The sequence below is a fragment of the Petromyzon marinus genome, chromosome 13, assembly GCF_048934315.1.
Source record: "Petromyzon marinus isolate PM22_M1 ecotype Great Lakes invasive population chromosome 13, UKy_Petmar_22M1.pri1.0, whole genome shotgun sequence".
Lineage (NCBI taxonomy): Eukaryota > Metazoa > Chordata > Hyperoartia > Petromyzontiformes > Petromyzontidae > Petromyzon > Petromyzon marinus.
The window spans coordinates 4,189,881-4,205,177 of record NC_133679.1 but is presented as its reverse complement, the minus strand read 5'-3'; the positions used below and the strand labels follow the sequence as shown (position 1 = coordinate 4,205,177).

Sequence of the window (15,297 nt, the reverse complement as noted above, 5' to 3'; positions counted from 1 at the left end):
CCTAACCCCCTCCCCCCACCCCCCAAATCCTGCACACCACACGGCAGATCTACGCATACCGTCGCGTGATGAAATAAATGACGTGGAATGTAATTAATGCGACAACGTACACGAAACGGATAATACCGGAGACAATTACAGGCTCTGTAAATTCTGGAAGGCACAAACTGCTGCTGCTACTCCTTCAGCGAATTCGACAGAAACCAAAAGGTTAATTACACGTAATATGAACATGTTTTTTTTGCCAATAAGAGTAATACAAATATCGACGTTTCGGGCGACTGATCTGCGATGTTTCATATTTCCTGAAATGTCAATATGATGCTTGCATATCAATTACATTGAAACCCCCTGTATATTAATGCATATAATATATATACGTATGTGTACATAATTGTTAGAGTTTGCATTGAGGTTTTTATATACATAACAAGCCCTGTAGTTAATTACATGAATGGGAATTTCGTAAATTAATACATGTTTTATATATGTACTATAAATTTGACGTTGGTAGTGGTGCATAAATTGCACAAATAAAACTCACATTTGGAACTCACATATATTTATAATACGTGACGTTTCGGGCAATGACCCTCTTTCATAACAGATAATATTGTTAGGGCTGTGCAAGAGACGTGATGCAACCAACTTTTTGTTGATTAAAATACCAATTTACTCCCTGCGTATATGTCTAACATGTATATTCAGTCTTGAATATACTTCACTGCTCGAAGCTAATCAATACTGCCGACAATATATATTATAATGATGATGCGGTATATATACTATAGACGTATTGCTATTGTGTGTTGTGCATATACTGACAATAACAAAGGGTTCTGCCCTCACCACATCCGACACTGACCAGCGTGGTGAAGTATGGTCAAACAACCCCCATGACCGACACAATGCCTGGGGAGCCCTTTATCCAGCAGTGGATTGACCAAGGACTGTACATCATCAAGTGTTTACTATACAGTATATATAAACTCTCGTACAGCGGATTATTACATAAAAGTACGTATAGTTATACATAGACGCAGTATTTGCATATGCAATATCTATATGAAATAAATAGCATTCTATTCGCACACCTGTCAACCCATACGGTTTACCCGTATTCTTGAACAGGGAAATTGACTTTAGAGGTCCATACGGCGTACAGCCGTTTCAATGCGAGCAAACGAAAAAAACAAATTCTATTTGTTCGTGTTTCTCCCTTGTGACGGGACTTTTTAGGATGAAAGTTGAGATTTTAAGGGCACGGCGTGACCAGCATATATAGGTCTGAAATGGTCCGTAATAAGTAGGCACCGTTATATACGAATCTCAATGCGTTCATGTTTTGTGTACATATTAATCTCTGCTGCTATGCATATTAACTAGAGGAGGAGGGGGCTGACGGAGACGAGCAATCACCGTGACGATTCGATTAGCCGTCGCAATTCGGGGGTCTCGATTAAATCCACAAATCCAGTCGTTCCATCTCCCACTTTTCGTCTCCCTCGCATTGTTTGCTCGTGTTCGGTCTTTGTCTCTCTTTGTCAAGGTGTCGTCAATTCATTGGCCTGATGATGATGATGCGCGTACGATTAACGCATTCATTCGATAAACGCGAATTGTAAAAAAAAACGTGGATTATGCATTGCGAGCCTTAAATAATTATCGACTTCAGTTCAGACATGAATTGATAGGAATCGGCACGCCGCTAACATGAGAAGTGTCTCACGTGATAATGTGCTAAATGTTGTTCACAACGATGAACAATTCACACGAAAAAAAATATCCACATTTATGTTGTGCTTAATTTATTGATTAATATCATTAATCGTGGATATAATAATCATTCTAATGGGTTATAGACTGTTGTAAAGCTAGGCCATTTCAGCAGACACTAAACACTGCATTCTTCTAAAAAAAGAAAACAGATACAACGGTCGACGTTTAGGGCAATAACCATTCTTCACAGCACGGGAATCTCTCGCTTCTTCACAGCGTGAAGGCCCTGCGGGGCCCCGTGACGTTACATGTTGTTCCTTGAATGTGTCGAGTTGTTTTCTTACCTGTGTCCATGTACCTCGCCCCTATTCCGCTAACTTCTGTGCACACAGACAGCGCATACGCAATGCCCCATCCACAAATACGAAGTGAGACATCACAGCGATAGACGACTCCGCTAACTCCTGACGCGGTGATCTGGGCTTCACACACACACAGCACAGCAATCCGCATCTCTGGGTCAATCCACTGCTGGATGGAGAGCTCCCTCCCACGCCTTTTGGGCACGGGGGTTGTTTGACCATACTTCACCGCGCTGGTCAATCACAGGCATAGGTTAAACGGTGGAGTTGGCTCAGGACCGGTCCAGATATCGCTGGCTCCACCGATATTCGCCGTGGCCTGGAATCAAACTGAGGTGGCCTGGGCGAACACGGTTCATTTGGTCAGGTGTGACGCTATCGTCGCGTTTGAACAACGTCGCAAATCACACAAGTGAAAACGGGGACCATATTTGAGTGTAGCACGTAGACTACAAACAATAGTCAGATTAATGCAGTAAAAGCACCCGCTGAGGAAGGCCAGTACGATACTTAATGTCGATAGTAACCACCTACTCGATGTTAAACATAGCCAGCAGATGAATAAAATATAGCAAACAGGTCAATAATAAACCTTGTAACGGTTACGTATATATGTGTGTATGTATGCGTGTAAGTGTGCAGATATACGGATGTGTCTTTGTCTTATTGCGTCTTTGTTTATTTTGTGTATATGTATATATATCAGTGTTTCTGTCTATTTGTGTGCGCACATCTATTTGTGTCCTCCGTATGCGTGCTTGTGTGGAGGTCTTTGCGCCCGTGTATATATATGTGACTATGTCTTTGTGCATATATGCGCGTAGATCTGTCTGTGTATACATTTGTGTGTGTGAATGTATGTATTTATGTGTGTATGTACGCATGTGTGAGCCTACGAGTGCGAGTGTATGGGTGAGTCTATATCTTTGTGTGCATATCTATGTGTATTTATTTATGGTGTGCCCCTGTGTGACTGTGTTACCATATATGTATGCATATATGTGTCTTTGCATGTGTATATGTATGTGAGAGGGGAGCGGTAGTGTAGCGGTTAGCGTGCTGCGCTACGAACTTGGCCACCCGAGTTCGATTCTCCGCTCACGGCCAACACCGGTGACGATTATCTGAACCGGTCCTGGGCTTCCCCTAGGTCGACTCAGCCTCAAATGAGTACCTGGTGCCGTGGCGGAAATATCGCCACTAGGGAGACAAAGGTGGCCGGGCGTGGTGTTGGCCACCCACCCCCTCGTGTACCGTTGCCGGCCTTCATAGGTGCTCGCTAACAGCACTTGCCCCAACAGTCTGTTAGAAGCTACACGGGGGATCTTTGTTTCCACACGTGCGCGTGTATATGAAGCCCACGTGTTCACATATGTACGCGCGTGTGTTCAGATGGCTCTATTGAACGGACTTCCCCCATCGACAGACAGACAGACATAGACAAAGACTCCCCCCCCCGTATAGCCTTCGACAGACTGTTGTGGCAAGTGCTGTTAGCGATGCGCCTATAAGAGGCCAACAGGGCGCACGCTGGGGGTGATGTGGCCAGCACCACGCCCGGACGCCGTGGTCTCCCCTGTGCCGATGCTTCACTCATCGGCACCACGTGCTCATTTGAGGCCGAGTCGCCCTAGGGGAGGCCCAGGATCGGCTGAGATATGGTGTTGCCGGGTTCGCAGCGCAGGGGTCTAAGCAACTGCGACCACCGCTCCCCACCAACACGCGCCATCAAACAACACAGATAAAGATTCCCCTCTACCCCCCCCGTATGACCTTAACAGACAGGACAAGTGCCGTTAGCGAACACACACGGAGACACACACACAGACGGAGACACGCCTGCGCATCACATGGGGACGATGCCTTGACAAACAAATGAATGATGCCCATTTTGTTACCGAAGGTAATGCCCTGACGGACACAATAAGGGGTTGGGACAGAATAAATGGACAAATAGGCAGAGCCATTATCAGTTCATGTGGCGGCTCCACCCAGCATGTCAAGCACTTGACCCCCAGTGTTTCACAAAGGTCAGGGGCTGACCTGCAACTTAACTACGAGTTAAGTTTCTACACACACACCCCGTACGTAGATGACACGCACAGACACACAAACTCACACATACCTACGTACAAACGTAAACAAAGACAAAGAGCCCCCTCCCCCCCCCCCCGATATAGCCTGCACATGCTGTTTGGGGCAAGTGCTGTTAGCGAGCACCTATTAAGGTCGAAACGGCGCCCGAGGGGGATGGTAGGCCATCACCACGCCCGGCCGCCTTTGTTTCCGCAATGCTGGTGTTTGTAACCCACACCAGGTACTCATTTAAGGCCGACTCGTTCTAGGGGAGGCCCAGTACTTGTTCAGATAATCGTCACTGGTGTTGGCCGCGAGCTACAATCGATATCGGGTCGCCAGTTTCGTAGTCCAGTGGGATAATCACTGCACCACCGCTCCCCACCACACACAGACGCAAAGACTCGTACACATTTACATATAGACATGCAAAGCATGAACACAAACGCAAACTACATACCCGAAAGATGATGGCACATAAAGACAAAGATCCCCCGTGTAGCCTCAACAGACTGTTGTGGCAAATGCTGTTAGAGAGCACCTATCAAGGATGGCACAGCACAGGAGGGGGTGGGAGGCCAAAACGACGCCCGGTCGCCTTTGCACCCCATGTTGCGATGTTTACACACCGTATCAGGTACTCATTTGAGGCTTAGTCGATCTAGGGGAGGCCCAGAACCCGTTCAGACAATCGTCACTGGTGTTGGCCGTGAGCGGTGATCGAACCTCGGTTTGCCGAGTTCGTAGCGCAGTGCGCTAACCACTGCGCCACCGTTCCCACGGACGCAGATACACAGAGGCGCATACACTTAGAATTTAACGTGTGTGCGATTACACATCGTGTGAGATGCTGCTGCTGCTGTTGTTTGTTGTTGTTAGCAGTGTGTGTTCTACCAAATTTCTGATTTGTTGCTTTTATTCAGGCCACAGGCGACCCACATTTGCCGGGCCACGTGACCAGCTAGAACTCCTCTGGACGATGATTGACCATGTGACGACATTAATGGATTTTTACATAATTCATTAGCCGAATTAAAAATGTATATAGGGGGGGGGGGGGCTGATGGAACCTCGCCTGAAAATGGTTCAGTATTGTTAAATAATGGTAATAATAGGAGTAATATATATTTTTAAAGTCACATTTTTATATGACGACTGCTTTACCATTACAATTTCGCATTGTGCGAATGCGTAATATAGCAAGCAGGAGCATCGCAGACTATTATAAATACGGCGAGCTAATTAAGATGCTTGTTAAATGCATAACACTGTACGTTTAAAGGTAGATTGGTTTTGCCGCATAGACCTTCGTGCATGATTTGCTATGGAAATATGAGGCTCACGAGAGAGCGGTGGCGCAGCGGTTAGCACACTGCCTGCCGGTATCTCGGTGTTTTCTTGCCCCGACAGCCTTTGAAGGCTAAACGGGGATCTTTATCTGTTTTTAAGTGTGTGTTATACACTGTATGCATGTGTTTGTGCGTCTGTCAATGTGTTCACGTGTCTATTTGGGAAGCGAAGGTGCAGTGGGGTTAGCACACTGTATTTCTGTCTGTGTGGCTATGTAGGGGGAGCGGTAATGTAGCGGTTACGAGCCCAGCTCACCGCGTTCGATACCAGCTCACGGCCAACACCAGTGACGATTATCTTAACAGGTTCTGGGCATTCCCTAGGTCGACTCAGCCTCAAATGAGTACCTGGTGCGGTGTGTAAACATCGCCACTGGGGAGACAAAAGCTGTCGTGCGTGGTGCTGGCCACCCACCCCCTCGTGTGCCGCAGTGCCGGTCTTCATAGGTGCTCGCTAATAGCACTTGCCCCAACAGTCTGTTAAGGCTATACGGGGGATCTTTGTATTTGTCTTCTTCGGGAGCTTGGTGGTGTCATTAGAAATTCATCGTCAGTTGCTTGTGCACCGGTTCTGGGCCATTCCCTTCACACTGGGGAAGTATGATCGGATCTTCCTTCACGTAAGATTGACTGCACGATAGAAAGCACAAGTCGATATGCAGCGTACAAAATCCCCATGAAGTTGTGTGTATAAATATTGATCCAGTACTTATTTAAATATTCATGGGGGTGGTTAAATGAAAAAGATGTATTAATAGAGCCCAAAAATAGACAATAAAAAATGGTATATATATACACACACCGTATATAAAGTACAGCTCGACAAACATAACACAACGTTTGAATCTGACATAGCACAGATATGTAATATTTCAACCATGATCAATCTGCTGCTGAATAAAGGCCTCCCAAAGCCGTTTTGCTTTCCGTCACGGTTACGCGATACAACGACCCACCAGCACACACGGGCGGAATGCACTGCTCCATCTCCGAGGTGGACGTGGTATGTATACGTCCTTGTGGGGTATGTATGCGTCCTTGTGGGGTATGTATACGTCCTTGTGAGGTACGTGGACGTCCTTGTGGGGTATGTATACGTCCTTGTGGGGTACGTGGACGTCCTTGTGAGGTACGTATACGTCCTTGTGAGGTACGTGGACGTCCTTGTGGGGTACGTGGGCGTCCTTGTGAGGTAGGTGGACGTCCTTGTGGGGTACGTGGACGTCCTTGTGGGGTACGTGGACGTCCTTGTGAGGTACGTGGACGTCCTTGTGAGATACGTGGATGCCCTTGTGAGGTAGGTGGACGTCCTTGTGAGGTAGGTGGACGTCCTTGTGAGGTACGTGGACGCCCTTGTGAGGTAGGTGGACGTCCTTGTGAGGTAGGTGGACGTCCTTGTGATGTATTTTCCCCTCCTTCTGCAACCATTCCGTTGTTTGTCTCGACCACCGGTCGTCCCTTGTCGCCATGACGTGTCGTCCCCAAGGCCACTCTTCTTATCCAGGGTGTTTTAAAGAGATGGACCCAATTTCAAAGCAGCATATTTCACGATGGCAACATGTTACAATTACACAAAAAGTTACAAAGTTTAAGGAGTTATTAAATTTTACTAACCATGTTACAAATGCTCTATGTGCCGTCCACCTGCTGTACGGCCAACATCGAGACGATAGTTGAATTCGTCCCAAACGCCTCTCAAAGTGTCTTCTTCCACTGAAGTCACCGCTGCCGTGATTCGGTTTTAGAGGTCATCCAGATTAGTCGCTAATGGTGGCACAAAAAAACGGCCTTTTGTGCCACCATGCTCTTTGACATTGGCGGATCAATGCCAAAACGCCGTTGAAACGCACGCTGCACCGCAATAACGGATTCAGTCTTGCTGAACTGCAGAACGCAAAACGCCCCCTTGTGTTTGGGGGGTCACCATCTTCTGAATGACTGAGGCTAGGGGCTGTTTGTGCGCTGGGAGAGGCATCGAGCGGTAATCATTTGAAACTCTACGAGCCGCCCTTTCAAGTGGTAAGAGTTTCATTCATGGGCGGTTCGTCGTTGCAGAGATATAGCGATTTCAAATTGGGTCCATCGTTTGAAACAACCTATACATCAAATATATATAACAGCAAATAACAGGTGACGTTTCGGGATACGACCCTAGGAGGACGACTCCAGAAACGGTTCGGGTCCGCTCAGATTTCGTTCCCTTGGCCTGACAAATCCATTGTGGGTCTGGCGTGTTCCAAAGTGCAGTGCGCCAACCACTGCACCACCGCTGCGCGTAACACGCGTGTCTCCCCTCTCTCTACGCGTGGACTCGTTCAATCTGAATGCTTAAGTGATGCAGTTGCACGCTAAGTGGCACACGCGCTCCCGTCTTTAAAATTAACACGCACTTGAGTTGCGGTGCCTGCTCACCTAAGTCGTCCTACAGTTATTGTACAGTTGTGTTTTAGTTTATATGTATAATAACATTCGTGATGTACGACTGCCTCCGTGCTTCGTGTGCTCGCCGTGACTGGACATAAAAAGTGCAGCGAGATTGCCAAAGTTTGCCCTTTGGATATACTCCCCCCTCACCCCGTCATAGGAACGGGGAATTGCATCACTGGCTTTGAGCCACGAACGGAGCTGCCAGTGACGATTACGACGTTTAACGAGCGGGAAATCTTTTATTTTTTTTTGCAAATCAGAAAAGCCAAAAAAGAAAGTCGGGGGTGGCTTCTAACGAGCGTGTGCATGATAAGCGTCTCTCGTTTTGCTTGTTTGTTTGTTACAGCCCAGAGTCAATGGGTTGAAATTCCACGTTGCTATGGCGGCCAGGTTTGTTCACGGCTCATCCGCTGTTGAGCTGTCAGGGAGGGCCAATTGGTTGGTGCTGCTGCTGCTGCTGCCGTTGCTGCGGACAGTTCACGCGCCCGAGAAAACCTCCGCGTGCGATTTTGTTCACTCGGCAGAGCATCTCGTCGCGACGCGCGGGATTGGCCGTGGAAGGTGACACCGCCGAGCTACTTCTGGAGGCCCTTCAATGGGGGCCTCTCTTTCATGCACCACTAATTGGCATGCTTTCGTGCCTCTGTAAGGAGTGTTTGTCACGTGTCAGTCAACCCGAAATGTTGGTCCTCGTAGTTACAAGAGGCCAAAGCAAATGAAAAACCCAAGGTCACACAATTGTATTTCTTTTCTTTCCGTGCAGTCATTGGCGTCCATCAACCTCACGCCACTTGAGAATCCAAATGAATCTTGGGACGACTGGCCGCAGCACCATGGATTCGAACCCCCAGGATCTACGTGTGTTCCAGATCGTTCTGTTGCCACTCCCATTATAAACTTCCCGAGCACCCAGTCCATCTGCCATTGTCTATCCACTGCTGAATGAAGACCTACACATGCCTTCTCAATCCCTCACAGTCTCGCGATGCTATGATCCATCTCAGTGCTGCAAATGAACCCATTTTTTTGCTCCACTGTTACGGGAGTAATCCCTCCTTTGGCTGTCACTCTGTCACTAGTCTCATCCATCAGACTATCACTCCGAACCGAGCACACTTATTTTATCCTAGAGTCAATATGATGTCCCCGTAATAGAGGTTTTTGGGTTAGATCGCGTAAATATATAAATGTGTCGTTAAAACCCGCCACCACCCGACACAGCCAACTAGCAAGGTTTGTCACGTAAACAGAACGTGGCCAATTCGTCACTAGTACAGCACACCGGTGTGTTCGACAGCCAAGCCACACCATTTACAATCTGAGTACGATGTTTAGCCAGTAATTACCACTAGCTTCATCAGGCGAGGGCCATATTTGTAGAGAAGTCTTACTGTTTCGTTTCTTATATAGAGGCGTAGATGTGTTGACCACCCTAGTTGTAATTACTGGCGAAACGTCGTACTCGGGTTGTAAATTGCTGTACCAGTGACGAATTGGCATGTTCTGTTTACGTGATAACCCTTACTAGTTGGTTGTGTCGGGTGGTGGCGGGTTTTAACGACACATTTATATATTTAAGCGATCTAACCCAAATAAACCTCTATTATGGATATTGGTCGCGAAAGCCTACGTGTTAAAATGTCTCCGATTCTTGTGTCATCATTGATCCGCGTGTTTCTCTTTCTATCTATCGGTGTAATTCCAAGCATACAACCGCTCTACGTTTCTTTACGTGAATTTAAGCTTGTGGAATTTGATTCGTCATTGTTCACGTTTCTGATTCATGTAAATCACACCAAGTGGATTCATTTCCAATAACACTGCGATATTGGTTTTCATGATAAAAGTCTAATCAGTTTTCCGACATATAATTTCATCCAGCTTTCGTTTGTTTCTTTATTATATCGTTGTGATCCCAATCTGACATCAATAATTGCCCTCCTAGGTGTACACATTCTGGCTGTTTTACAGCTGTATCTCTCCAACAATGACCTTTGTTGAAAAAAAGAAGACGTGTTTATGTTGAGCCATACTTATTTGAATCCAACTTAAAAAAAAACTAGCGCGACCAGCTGCTGACCAAACGCAGTTTACCTGACTATTAAACCTGTACACGGAGATTAAAATTTCTCAAACGTGAAATGATGCCTTGACCATGCTGCTCTTCTGAAGAAGGTAAACAACCGATGTGAAGAATTTCAGACACATTCGCAACCTCAGGGGGAAGTGAAACTCGCAAACGTTGGAGGCCAACCAACCACGTGAAGCAAGATGGATTTTAGGAAAGGTTTTTCTACCATTGGCCATGCAAACACTGTGGATCAGATCGCAGGAGAGACGAATGCGAATCATATACGACAGATACGTTTCGGAATGAAACGTTTATTGTTTGGGATTTTAAAGAACATTTTATTTTCCATTCTTGGTTTCCGATTATCGGATTATTTCCATTGTAAGTAATTTAAATCGTCTTGGTACATGTTTTTTTGTGTCCCTCAATCAATGGCTCATGACACCACCGGTGCTTAAACCGTGGAATTGACGTAATTTATTTTGACGTCAGAGCTTCACGTCATATTTTCGGGATAATTCTAACTGCTGTATCTAGGCTTCAGTTTTTTTTCTGATTTAAAGAATATCCCCCCCCCCCCCCCCAAAATTAGAAAACAACCTCGTTTTTTAAATATCACACATGGGTCTCGTTGGTTGTGAAAAGGCATTGGATTCAGTGTGGAAATATAGCAGACATCCAAATGCCTTCATTAAGAGAGGTATTTATTAAGACGCAACTGAACATTTGATATTGCATGGATAAATTGGCAAAGTCAATAGTGTAGTTGGGCAAGGAGATATACACCCTTATCGTCATAATTGCAACATTCGAATATACTTTACAAGCATCGGATTGGCACAATAAATGTACACGTTCAATTTGGCACAAAGTAGAGTGAGTAGCCATCTCATTTTGACAAACATTGAGAAAAGGAATTTCAGAAGACTGTTGAAGAAATGTCACACAATGCGATATAAAATGTTTACACGAACATATACAGGGGGAAGCTGAAACAACAGATATGCAGTTTAATCATTAACCGTTTGGGCAAAATTTTATTCGAACAAATAATATGTGACATTGTAATTATGTAACCTGAACAACTATGCAGCAATTGAATCAAAACAAGCTTATTAAATACGTTCATTAAGTTGAGACGTGTTTAAGTTCATACCGTAAGCATATTGGCATATCCCCAATAACTGCTACCGAGTGAATTTGTTACATCACAGAAGCATCGTGCGAAGTGGAAGTGACGCGTTGATGCCTTCATCCAGCACGGAATTCACAAAAGGGCTGTAAAGTAAAAAAAAACATCCATTGTGCGTTGAACTTATTTCACGCCGTACGTAGCCAACCGTGGTAATCGGAGGTGCGCGCCAACAGACAGGCTGCTTTGGTAAGTCCTTCTCTTGAAATCACAGACGGTGCTGTATTAGGTACTCGAACCTGCACTTTGGAAAGCGGTAGGCTCAATCGCGTGGGCGCTTAGCATACAGCGCCCGGTCACACAGCTGCCATCTGGATATAATTACACTAGAGACAAAGATCTCCCGTAAAGACATACAAGCTGTTGGGGGCAAGTGCTGTCAGCGAGCACCTATGAAAGCCGGTACAGAGCACGAGGGAGTGGTCTGGCCAACAACTTACCACCACGCCCGGCCGCCTTTGTTCCTCCAGTACAGGACTGGATTGATGTATATACACCACACCCAGCGTCTATATTTTTTCTTAAGTCAGAGTCGACATAGGAACTCGTGACTGATATTAGCCGTAAGCGGGAATCGAACCAAGGTTCCCGGGTTCGGAGCGTAGTGCGCCAACCACTACACCACCGATACCCGATATGGACACACATACGCACGCACGCATCTCATCTATTACATCGTACTATGCGCGTACAAACTATAGATAATATATTAAAAACAGCGTTCGATAATGCCTTATCGCAGTTTTTCAAGATGCACTGCTATCGCAGCGAGGCTGTAGGACCACAGCAGCACTGCGCGATTCTCCATCGCGTGGCTGCAGTTTGAATGCCCGCCCCAGCCATTGTAATTAAGATGCAGACAGACAGACAGAAGCTTGATCCTCAGACTCCATACACTGCCCTGCTACATTCTATCCCCCCACCCACCACGACCACCACACACCCTGCCCCCCACCGTCAACTTGCTTCTCTCTACCCCCTCTAGGACGAGCGTAAAGCCTGCTACCCCCCTCGCTCACGCTGGTGTGAGAGGGCTTGGCTAGACAGTCTGAACAGTGATAAATTGTCCATATAACGACCCAGGGGTAGCAGACGCACGGAGACATTGGACTGTTCAATGCATCTATGGCGGGGATAGCGGTGTTGTTAAACACGAAAGGGGGTGAAGGTGCAGCCCCTGCAAATTTCTTGCCCACGCCACTGCTGGCAGAAGAGGCATCCACTCCCCCCCCACACCTTCAGGAGATGGTATTTGGCCTACTCTTCCACACTGACCAGACGTCTTGGAAGAGGTGGGAGTTCCCACGCTTTAACCCACCGCAAGTGACCTACCGTTCGCCTAACCTGGTGGTTGTTAGCCACTTAACCTCCTTGAAGGGCGCGGGGGAGGAATTCCCAAACTTGGGACCAGTGTTTCAACTATCGCTCCGGCAGAATTTAAATGATTCGACTGGATCTAAGAGTTCAAGTCTGATAGCCATCAAACCACGGCAGCATCGCGTACACATTGCGTGTGCGAGGTACATCGACTCGGTTTAACATGTGAGATGCCGTTGGGCAAGTGGTGTTAGCGAGCACCTATTAAGGTTGCCAAGGCACATGCTCTGGCTAACACCACACCTTTGCCTCCTGACTGATAATGGACCACCCGAAAGTGCCAGGCACTCTGTTAAATCCTCGCTTACCTCGGCAGCAGCCCGAGTACCGTTTGCCACTAAAAATGTTGTATCATTCACAGCGCATGCACAGTTACATGCACACGGCTGTCATAACATGCACTCCCTCTTAGAGGCACACACTCGTGCGTGCATTCAGCACATACCGGCTCCCACGCATGCACAGTCAAACATATCGACTAAGATCCAACTACAGCATAGCCTTTAACAGACTGCTAGGGTAAGTGCACATGCCTTCCCGGCAGCCTGCTGCTGCTATGCGAGCCCCTATTACGGCGGGCCAAACAAAGGCAACGATCCCACCGTGTAGCCTTAACAGGCTGTTTGGGGCAAGTTAGTGCTGTTAGCACCTACGCAGGCTGAAACGGTACACGAGGGGGGGTGGCTATGACCACACCCGGCCACCACACACAGACACACGTATCAAAAGCGCACACATGTACACGCAGACGCAAAGACTACACGTACATACACACACGCGTACAGCTACATCAACAGACCGATACGACAACGCACGAGACCCAGAGAGTCAGTCGCACACACAAAGGACAAAGCCCCCGCCGTGCTGAAGAGGCTGTCGAGGCACATTTGTTGTTAGCGAGCACCAACGGAGGCTGGCACGGCACGAGAGACGGTGGCGTGGCCAGGCCCACGCCCAGCCGCCCCTTTGTCTCTCCAAGATCTGATGTTTGCTACACACCACACAACGTACTCATTTAAGGCCGAGCCGACCTAGGAGAGGCACAGGAGCGGTTCAGATAACCCGTCACTGTAATTCGGCCGTGAGCGGGAATCGAACTCGGGTGGCCGGGTTCGTAGCGCGTCGAGACAAACCGCTACACTACCGCTCCCCGCACACACACACACGTGGACACACACACACGTGTACACACACACACGTGTACACACACACGTGGACAAACACACACGTGGACACACACACACACACGTGGACACACACACGTGTACACACACACGTGGACACACACACGTGGACACACACACACGTGGACACACACACACACGTGTACACACACACACACACGTGGACACACACACACGTGGACACACACACGTGTACACACACACACGTGTACACACACACACGTGGACACATACACGTGCGCGCACACAGGCGTATAGCAGCAGCAGGCTGCCGAGAAGGCAGCTCCCAGCCATTAATGACCGTGTCAAATGGGGCAGTTGAGCCGGGGAAGCGAATGCTGTCTGGTCCCCGTTGTGTGGGGGGGGGCGAGGTGGTGGAGGAGGGGGGGGGTCCTGAAATAGGGGACAACCTTTTGAAGGAGCAACAGGGAGAGTGGGGAGGGGGGTGTGGAAAAAAAGCGAGCGATGACATTGAATTACGACTTCACACTCGTGCCTGTCTTTGACTGTGCTGTCAAAATTTGAAGCGCTTTAATCCCGGCCGAGCCCATTGTTTTCGTGGAAGCCCTTTGAAGAAAATGATGTGATCACACGAAAATTGTTTAACCAACTCCTCCCACCACCTCTATGCAAAGCGCCATCGCAAAAAAGAGAGACGCACACACGCCTCTTTCTCCCCGACGGATCATCACTTCCAACCGTAGCCGTTCCGTACACCACTCCACTGGAGAAATTCTCACCACACATCTCTAGACAACACCCCTAAACACACACACACGCACACGCGCCCCTAAACACACACACACACGCACACATCACGCCCTGTCCCGCCAATAAAAGCGTTGTCATTTTTGTCCCCTCCACCCACCCTGCCACCCCGTGACACATTATACAGGACAACCATTCATGCCATTGATGGGCACTCGCTAAAGAAATAGCTGCAGACATTATAATGCCACTTTAGACCTCTCGTCCGGGTCACTGGACTTATTCGTGTGAATCGAAGCCCTGCAATGTGAAGGGAAGTCTAAACACAACGCCCCAAATGATAGGATACATGAGACGAGTCATTCCCAAAATGAAATGAGTCAATGTTGTGTTAAAGTATACATTTGGGATGGGAAGCGGGGGGGGGGACGACGACCATACTTCACGATTCCGGTCAGTGCGGGTTGGTCAAGGGAGAATATTTGGTCTCGCGAGTACCTGTCTGCAGGTATGGATGCAGTATTGGAGCTAGTCAAGTCCACAAGGCTCTCTTAAAATTATTGGTGCCTTGTCAATTTTAGCAACACCTCTAAACACACAGACACATGCCCTGTGCTCCCAATATATCTGTCATGCCACGTGTGTTGTTCTTCCCCCGCAACTCCGATTAGTACGGGTGGCTACGTATGGTGTAAAAGAAGTTAAACGTTGTTGAGTTTGTTTAAAACAAAAAATTCTGCGTATAATTCTCCAAGCAAAGTAGTACCCAGAGGTGAGCAACACACCAGAGTCACGGTACCAAGTGCGGTGCGCCAAAAAACACCCCCCCCCC

The 15,297-nt window shown here is 47.6% G+C and overlaps 1 long non-coding RNA gene across 7 annotated transcripts in view; it reads left to right on the top strand.

Annotated features, from left to right (window-relative positions):
* The window catches only part of LOC116941869 (uncharacterized), a 53,882-nt gene that overhangs the window by 26,841 nt on the left and 11,744 nt on the right, over positions 1–15,297 (top strand). For 3 of the 7 annotated variants that reach the window (XR_012941606.1, XR_004402725.2, XR_004402727.2), the window contains one exon: positions 8,697–8,791. The exons of 3 other annotated variants lie outside the window; for them this stretch is intronic. This is a non-coding gene — a long non-coding RNA (uncharacterized LOC116941869). Of the gene's footprint in view, positions 1–8,279; positions 8,495–8,696; positions 8,792–15,297 lie in introns of all 7 variants that reach the window. One more of the 7 variants, XR_012941608.1, reaches the window with a different exon arrangement.